The 9,473-nt window shown below is 54.9% G+C and overlaps 1 pseudogene; it reads left to right on the top strand.

The window, feature by feature from the left end:
• The first annotated feature begins 4,056 nt into the window (after nt 1–4,056).
• On the top strand, nt 4,057–8,348 carry LOC147119972 (uncharacterized; annotated as a pseudogene).
• The last annotated feature ends 1,125 nt before the right edge of the window (nt 8,349–9,473 follow it).

Consider the following 9,473-nt stretch of genomic DNA (forward strand, 5'->3'; position numbering starts at 1 on the left):
CTTAAATAGTGGGGTTACATTTGCTACCTTCTAATCCGCGGGAACCATTCTAGAATCTATGGAATGTTGGACAATGACAATGCATCCACTATTTCTACAGCCAACTCTTTCAAAACCCTAGGATGTAGGCCATCAGATCCAGGGGATTTATTGGCTTTCAGTCCCATTAATTTCTCCAGTACTACTTTTTTACTAATACTAATATCTTTCAGTTTCTCATTCTCGCTAAACCCTTGGTTGTCCGCTATTTCCAGGAAGTATTTTGCGTCTTCTTCCGTGAAGACAGACACAAACTATTTGTTTAGTTTCTCTGCCATTTCCTTATTCCCCATTATAATTTCTCCTGTCTCAGCCTGTAAGGGACCCATGTCTACTTTTGCTAATTTTTTCCTGACCACTGCCAACGTTTCCCAGCACATACAAGTCCACCTGATTGAAACTGGTATCAACAGCGAAAAGAACTTTAAAACAAACAAAGCGAGTGTAAGTTTACTCTGGGGGAAGACCAACATTATCACACACACTATTCCTGATCACACACCCTCGCTGTTTTTACTGAGTATCTCAAACTCTCATCCTTGCCCAGGCCCTCAAAAGCTTGGAACTCCTTCCTTTTTCCTGCAATCATTAAGCCTTTAAAATCCAAAACTTGGTACCACTTAATGAATATTTCCTGTCATTGTGAATCCACTTTTACTCTAACCTTGGCGGTGTCCTGCACCGTGAGCTTAACCCCTTCACCCAACCCTCACAGTTTAATAAAAACAGAATGTTTACCCCCTGCCCACACATGAGAAAGATGGAATTACACAATGACTGTGGGCCATTGCAGCTTTAAGTAGAGCAAGCCACGCAGGGTAATCTCCCAGTATCAACAACATGGGAGGTACCGTAGTGTAATGGTCATGGTATCGGCCTTGCAACCCAAAGGTTGTGCAATTTAAATCCCACTATGTCAAGTTGTGAGATTATATTCAATATATTTAATGGGCTGTTGTAAAAAGCCAACTGATTCATTAATGTCCCTCAGGGAGGAGAAGCTGCCTCACCTACCTGGTCTGACACTGTGGCCGATTCCACAACCACTCAGGACAACTCGAGATGGGCAGAAAATTCAGCCTTGCCAATCTGAGAACAGATTAATAAAAATTTGATGTGAGGACAGAAAGTTCTGTTAATCTGTCTCACAATGAACTCTTCACAGTTGGACTGATGGAAGAATATGACTTTTAGACATCGTTCAAAGGAACTATTCATTAATATAACATACAAAGTAAGCAAAAATATTTTACAATATCACAAAGCTTACAGGGAAGAACAAAGAGTAAGCATGGCAGTCAGTCAAGTGTGGCATTTCTGTAATCATCTGCATCACATGTGATTTAAAGACACTTCTCTGTGGCTCTCTCTGCCAGCACTGTTGAAATGAAATCTCCAGGCAATAGTTAACGGAAATACATAAAGCAAGATGTTTGCCTCGATGCTCCCTGCATAGAGCTGCTGAGCGCAGAAGAGATAAATCATCTCACCTCAGAGAACCTAGGGTCATTTATTTACTTCACCTTGTGAAAATTTCCAGCGATCAAATATATATTAAACACTGAGGCATTCCCCGGGACAGCCTGTAAACACTGAGACATTCCCCGGAACCCCCTGTAAACACTGAGACATTCCCCGGGACCCCCTGTAAACACTGACATTCCCCGGGACCCCCTGTAAACACTGAGGGGGAGAAATTGGATGAGTAGCGCCACCTGCTAGCGCCTAAAGAGGCAGTCAGTGGCTGTAGCGCCACTGGCTGCGTCTGCGGCGATATTCAGTAGGGGCACTAATGGTGGCGTTAGGCATTTGCGCTGCGCCGCCACCGATGACGTCATCGGTGTGCGCAGCGCCCCATTCGTGCCCCGATCGCGATATTTGGTAGCGAACGCCGCAGTTGCGCCGCTCGCTACCCGCGTCCGGTTCACGGGGCCTTACTGTGCCGGCAGCGGCGCAAGTTAAGGTGGAGGTGCGGGGCGGGCGCTTTTTCGGCGGCCGCCTGCCAGCACCTCCGTCCCCGGCCTCCTAACCGCCCCCCCTCGGGGCATTGCTGGCTGTTTCCCGAGAGCTCGGCACTTCTCCTTGGTGCCGGGCTCCTTTGCCGGCACTCGCGATCGGAGATCGCGCTGTTGCAGGCACCTCCCCCTTAACAGTGGGAGGAAGGACTGCAGTATCGCAGCGTGCCGTGCCGCAGCATGTGGCGCTGCGGCACGTTGCGCTGCGATAATCAGTTTCAGCGCCCTAAGAGGGACGCGGAGCGCCTCGAGCCTCGCCCCGTGTCCCTCGAGGGGCACAGAAACTGAATTTCTGGCGAGCGGTATCACTCCGATCGCTGCGCTAAATCCTGCGCTCCGCCGACTTTTGCGCCACTTTGGCGCCCCAACCCAATTTCTAGGCCTGAGATTTTCCCGGAACCCCCTGTAAACACGGAGACATTCCCCGTGATTCCCTGTAAACACTGAGACATTCCCCGGGACCCCCTATAAAAACGGAGACATTCCCCGGGACCCCCTGTAAACACTGAGACATTCCCCGGGACCCCCTGTAAACACCGAGACATTCCCCGGGACCTCCTGTAAACACTGAGACATTCCCCGGGACCTCCTGTAAACACTGAGGCATTCCCCTGGACCCCCTGTAAACACTGAGACATTCCCCGGGACCTCCTGTAAACACTGAGACATTCCCCGGGACCTCCTGTAAACACTGAGACATTCCCCTGGACCCCCTGTAAACACTGAGACATTCCCCGGGACCTCCTGTAAACACTGAGGCATTCCCCTGGACCTCCTGTAAACACTGAGGCATTCCCCGGGACCCCCTGTAAACACTGAGACATTCCCCGGGACCCCCTGTAAACACTGAGACATTCCCCGGGACCTCCTGTAAGCACTGAGGCATTCCCCGGGACCCCCTGTAAACACTGAGACATTCCCCGGGACCTCCTGTAAGCACTGAGGCATTCCCCGGGACCCCCTGTAAACACTGAGACATTCCCCGGGACCCCCTGTAAACACTGAGACATTCCCCGGGACCTCCTGTAAACACTGAGACATTCCCCGGGACCCCCTGTAAACACTGAGACATTCCCCGGGACCTCCTGTAAGCACTGAGGCATTCCCCGGGACCTCCTGTAAGCACTGAGGCATTCCCCGGGACCCCCTGTAAACACTGAGACATTCCCCGGGACCCCCTGTAAACACTGAGACATTCCCCAGGACCCCCTGCAAACACTGAGACATTCCCCAGGACCCCCTGCAAACACTGAGACATTCCCCGGGAACCCCTGTAAACACTGAGACATTCCCCGGGACCCCCTGTAAACACTGAGGGGGAGAAATTCGGTGAGTAGCGCCTAAAGAGGCAGTCAGTGGCTGTAACGCCACTGGCTGCGTCTGCGGCGATATTCAGTAGGGGCGCTAATGGTGGCGTTAGGCATTTGCGCTGCGCCGCCACCGATGACGTCATCGGTGTGCGCAGCGCCCCATTCGTGCCCCGATCGCGATATTTGGTAGCGAACGCTGCAGTTGCGCCGCTCGCTACCCGCGCCCGGTTCACGGGGCCTTACTGTGCCGGCAGCGGCGCAAGTTAAGGTGGAGGTGCGGGGCGGCCGCTTTTTCGGCGGCCGCCTGCCAGCACCTCCGTCCCCGGCCTCCTAACCGCCCCCCCTCGTGGCATTGCCGGCTGTTTCCCGAGAGCCCGGCACTTCTCCTTGGTGCCGGGCTCATTTGCCGGCACTCGCGATCGGGGATCGCGCTGTTGCAGGCACCTCCCCCTTAACAGTGGGAGGAAGGCCTGCAGTACCGCAGCGTGCCGTGCCGCAGCATGTGGCGCTGCGGCACGTTGCGCTGCGATAATCAGTTTCAGCGCCCTAAGAGGGACGCGGAGCGCCTCGAGCCTCGCCCCATGCCCCTCGAGGGGCACTGAAACTGCATTTCTGGCGAGCGGTATCACTCCGATCGCTACGCTAAATCCTGCGCTCCTCCGACTTCTGCCTGTACAGGACATGTCTGGGCATGCCTCAGCTGGCTCCGCCCCTGGCTCCACCCCTAACCCCAGGTATAAAGGTGATTGACCTCCAGTCCCCCTGGCTTTAAGGATCGGTCGACCAGCAGAGGCATGCTCGTATTCTTTTGTTAATAAAAGCCTACTTGTTATAAGTTTAACTCTTAGTCTTCTGGAGTTATTGATGGCGCATCAATTTTATTAACAAAAGGTTTTGAAATGGAGCAAATCCTGAAACCGGAACGCCTGGAACTGGACCCTCAAATGGCGGATGCATCAAATAACTTCGAGCACTGGCTGAGCTGCTTCGAAGCATTCCTGCAGGCCTCCAGCACTACCGTCAGGACCGAAGCCGACAAACTGCTAGTACTGAACTCACGGGTGAGCCACCAAGTATATTCGATTATCCGAGACGCTGTATCCTACACGGCCGCTATCACGATACTAAAAGAACAATATACTAAGCCAGTCAACGAGGTCTACGCTAGACACCTCCTGGCTACCCGCAAACAGCGACCCGAGGAATCGGGTGACGAATACCTACGGGCTCTGAGAGTCCTCGGCCGGGACTGCAAGTGCAAATCGGTGAAGGCCGCGGAAAATACTGATGACCTAATCAGAGACGCCTACGTCGCCGGCATCAGGTCCAGCTACACTCGACAGAGACTGCTAGAGCAAAGTGGGCTCAACTTGCAGAACGCTGTGGCCCTTGCTAACTCGCTGGACGTGGCCCTCTGAAACATGGATGCCTACCCCCCCGACCATACGGCCCTCCCCGCCCCGTGGATGTCGCGGGGGCCGCCATCTTGGGACACAGTAAGGCCACAGGCCTGCGCCACGCCACCACCGCCACGGCCCACCTGCAGCCCAACTACAGCTGCGATGCCCAGAGGCTCAACGTGCTATTTCTGTGGCCAGGCCAAGCACCCCAGACAACACTGCCCGGCGAAGGACGCGATCTGCTCCAAATGCGGAAAGAAGGGGCACTATGCCAAAGTGTGCAGGGCGAAACCGACCAACTCTAGCAGCGCCACGTGTGAGCCGTGCAGGTCGCCATCTTGGACACCACCAGCCGCGTGTGAGCCGTGCGGGCCGCCATCTTGGACGTCACTTTGGGACCAGGCCCCTGACTCCCCCACTGCCTCGCGCGAGTACAACAGCGACCCACCGACCTCAACGATGGCCTCTATCATCCTGGACCAATCCAGGCCTCACCAACTGGCCAGGTCCACGATGGACATAAAGGTAAACGGTCACGCAACAAACTGCCTATTTGACTGCGGGAGCACGGAGAGCTTTATCCACCCCGACACGGTGCGACGCTACTCCCTATCAGTCATGCCCACGCGCCACCGGGTCTCTATGGCCTCCAAGTCCCATACGGCGGACGTTGGCGGCTACTGTGTAGCGACCCTGACAGTAATGGGCACAGAGTACAAAGACTTTAAACTCCTTGTCCTGCCACAGCGCTGCGCTGCTGTGCTACTGGGACTGGATTTCCAGTGCCACCTAGAGAGTGTCACGATGGCGTACGGCGGGCCCCTGCCCCCACTTACAGTCTGCAGCCGGCAAAATTTAAAACAACTGCCGCGCACAATATGCAGCCTATCCACCCTGAAAGTCAGCCCCCCCCCCCCGTTGTTTGCTAATCTCGCCCACGACTGCAAGCCCATCGCAACAAAAAGCAGGCGGTACAGTGCCGGGGATAGAAGCTTCATTAAAATAGAAGTAGAGAGACTCCTGCGGGAGGGGATTATCGAGGGCAGCACCAGCCCATGGCGAACCCAAGTAGTGGTCGTGAAGACCGGCGAGAAACAGCGCCTGGTCATTGACTACAGTCAAACAATCAATAGGTATACCCAATTAGACGCATACCCCCTTCCCCGCATATCTGATATGGTCAATCAGATTGCACAGTACCGGGTATTCTCTACCATTGACCTGAAGTCGGCATACCACCAACTCCCTATCAGACCTGAAGAACGCCAGTATACTGCCTTCGAGGCAAGCGGCCGCCTCTACCACTTCCTCAGAGTCCCCTTCGGCGTCACCAACGGGGTCTTAGTCTTCCAAAGGGAGATGGACCGGATGGTTGACCAGAACGCGCTGCAGGCCACTTTTCCCTACCTGGACAATGTCACCATCTGCGGCCATGACCAGCAGGGCCATGACGCCAATCTAGAAAAATTCCTCCGAACAGCCCAGCGCTTAAATTTGACATACAACAAAGAAAAGTGTATGTTTCGCACCACCCGCCTCGCTATCCTTGGTTGTGTAGTGGAAAACGGAGTCATCGGCCCCGACCTCGACCAAATGCGCCCCCTTCTGGAACTACCCCTGCCTCACTGCCTCAAAGCCCTGAAGAGATGTCTGGGGTTTTTCTCTTATTACGCCCAATGGGTGCCCAATTACGCGGACAAAGCCCGGCCCCTTATCAAGTCAACCTCCTTCCCCCTGGCGGCAGAGGCCCGTGCAGCCTTCACCCGCATAAAAGAGGACATTGCAAAGGCTACAATGCACGCCGTGGACAAGTCCATCCCTTTCCAAGTGGAGAGCGATGCGTCTGACTTTGCCCTGGCCGCAACCCTTAACCAGGCGGGGAGACCCATGGCCTTCTTTTCACGAACCATCCAGGGCCCCGAAATTAGACACTCCTCAGTCGAAAAGGAGGCCCAGGCTATCGTGGAGGCTGTACGGCATTGGAGGCATTACCTGGCCGGTAAACGCTTCACCCTGCTCACTGACCAACGATCAGTAGCATTTATGTTCAATAACAAGCAGAGGGGCAAAATCAAAAACGACAAGATATTGCGGTGGAGGATCGAATTATCCACCTACAATTATGATATCTTATACCGGCCCGGGAAACTTAATGAGCCCCCGGACGCCCTATCCCGTGGAACATGTGCCAACGCACAGGTCGATAGGCTACGGGCCCTCCACAACGATCTCTGCCACCCGGGGGACACCAGGTTTTTCCACTTCATTAAGGCCCGCAACCTGCCTTACTCCATCGAGGAGGTCAGGACCATGACCAGGAACTGCCAAGTCTGTGCCGAATGCAAACCGCACTTTTATAGGCCAGACAGGGCGCACCTGATAAAAGCCACCCGCCCCTTCGAGCGCCTAAGCGTAGATTTTAAAGGGCCCCTCCCCTCCTCTGACCGCAACACGTACTTCCTCAACATCATTGACGAGTACTCCCGTTTCCTGTTCGCTATCCCCTGCCCGGACATGACCAGCGCCACAGTCATCAAATGTCTCAATGACCTCTTCGCCATATTCGGTTTTCCCAGCTACATCCATAGTGACAGGGGCTCGTCGTTCATGAGCGACGAGCTGCGCCAGTACCTGCTCGAAAAAGGGATAGCCACGAGCAGGACCACCAGCTACAACCCCCGGGGTAACGGACAAATAGAAAGGGAGAACGCGACAGTGTGGAAAACCGCCATGCTAGCCTTAAAGTCCAGAGGCCTCCCAACCTCCCGCTGGCAAGAAGTCCTCCCCGATGCGCTCCACTCCATACGGTCACTACTCTGTACCGCCACGAATGCCACCCCTCACGAGAAAATGTTCGTCTTCCCTAGGAAATCCACCTCGGGGACATCGCTACCGCCATGGCTGACGTCTCCAGGGCCCGTCTTGCTCAGGAAGCACGTGAGGAGCCATAAAACAGACCCCCTGGTCGAAAGGGTCCACCTCCTCCACGCCAACCCACAATATGCATACGTGGCGTATCCTGACGGGCGGGAGGACACGGTCTCCATACGAGACCTCGCACCCTCAGGTGCCACCGAAAACACCATTACCCACTACCCATTACCATTACCCACTACCATTACCCACGACACACCCCTAGAAGGGAATCCACATCTAACCCAAGTAGACGGCACGCCAGGGCCCTGTGACCCACCCTTATACACCCACCGACCCCGCACCCACGAAGACGACACGCCGGTGCTCCGGCCCACGCGGGAAACGGCCGCGGGAAAAGAACCGCCGCAGCCGGCACCACGACGATCACTACGGCAGACAAGACCCCCGGAGAGACTTGCCTATAAGAACTTCTGAGACACTTCACCCCGCCGGACTCATTTTAAACAAGGGGTGAATGTGGTAAACCACTAATCTGCCTGTACAGAACATGTCTGGGTATGCCTCAGCTGGCTCCGCCCCTGGCTCCACCGCTAAGCCCAGGTATAAAGGTGATTGACCTCCAGTCCCACTGGCTTTAAGGATCGGTCTACCAGCAGAGGCATGCTCGTATTCTTTTGTTAATAAAAGCCTACTTGTTATAAGTTTAACTCTTAGTCTTCTGGAGTTATTGATGGCGCATCATCGGGACCCCCTGTAAACACTGAGACATTCCCTGGGACCCCCTGTAAACACTGAGACATTCCCCGGGACTCCCTGTAAACACTGAGACATTCCCCGGGACCCCCTGTCAACACTGAGACGTTCCCCAGGGACCCCCTGTAAAAACAGAGACATTCCCCGTGATTCCCTGTAAACACTGAGACATTCCCCGGGACCCCCTGTAAACACAGACATTCCCCGGGACCCCCTGTAAACACTGAGACATTCCCCGAGACCCCCTGTAAACACGAGGACATTCGGCGGGACCCCCTGTAAACAGTGAGACATTCCCCGGGACCCCCTGTAAACACTGAGACATTCCCCAGGACCCCCTGTAAACACTGAGACAATCCCGGGACCCCCTGTAAACACTGAGACATTCCCCGGGACCCCCTGTAAACACTGAGACATTCCCGGGGACCCCCTGTAAACACTGAGACATTCCCGGGGACACCCTGTAAACACTGAGACATTCCCCGAGACCCCCTGTAAACACAGACATTCCCCGGGACCCCCTGTAAACACTGAGACATTCCCCGTGATTCCCTGTAAACACTGAGACATTCCCTGGGACCCCCTGTAAACACTGAGACATTCCCTGGGACCCCCTGCAAACACTGAGACATTCCCCGGGACCCCCTGTAAACACAGACATTCCTCGGGACCCCCTGTAAACACTGAGACATTCCCCGGGACCCCCTGTAAACACTGAGACATTCCCCGGGACCCCCTGTAAACACGGAGACATTCCCCGGGACCCCCTGTAAACACTGAGACATTCCCCGTGACCCCCTGTAAACACTGAGACATTCCCCGGGACCCCCTGTAAACACAGAGACATTCCCCGGGACCCCCTGTAAACACTGAGACATTCCCTGGGACCCCCTGCAAACACTGAGACATTCCCCGGGACCCCCTGTAAACACAGACATTCCCCGGGACCCCCTGTAAACACTGAGACATTCCCCAGGACCCCCTGTAAACACAGAGACATTCCCCGGGACCCCCTGTAAACACTGAGACATTCCCTGGGACCCCCTGCAAACACTGAGACATTCCCCGGGACCCCCTGT

Source organism: Somniosus microcephalus, chromosome 4, assembly GCF_052327205.1.
Source record: "Somniosus microcephalus isolate GS21.2 chromosome 4, FLI_Smic_1.0, whole genome shotgun sequence".
Taxonomy (NCBI): Eukaryota; Metazoa; Chordata; class Chondrichthyes; order Squaliformes; family Somniosidae; genus Somniosus; species Somniosus microcephalus.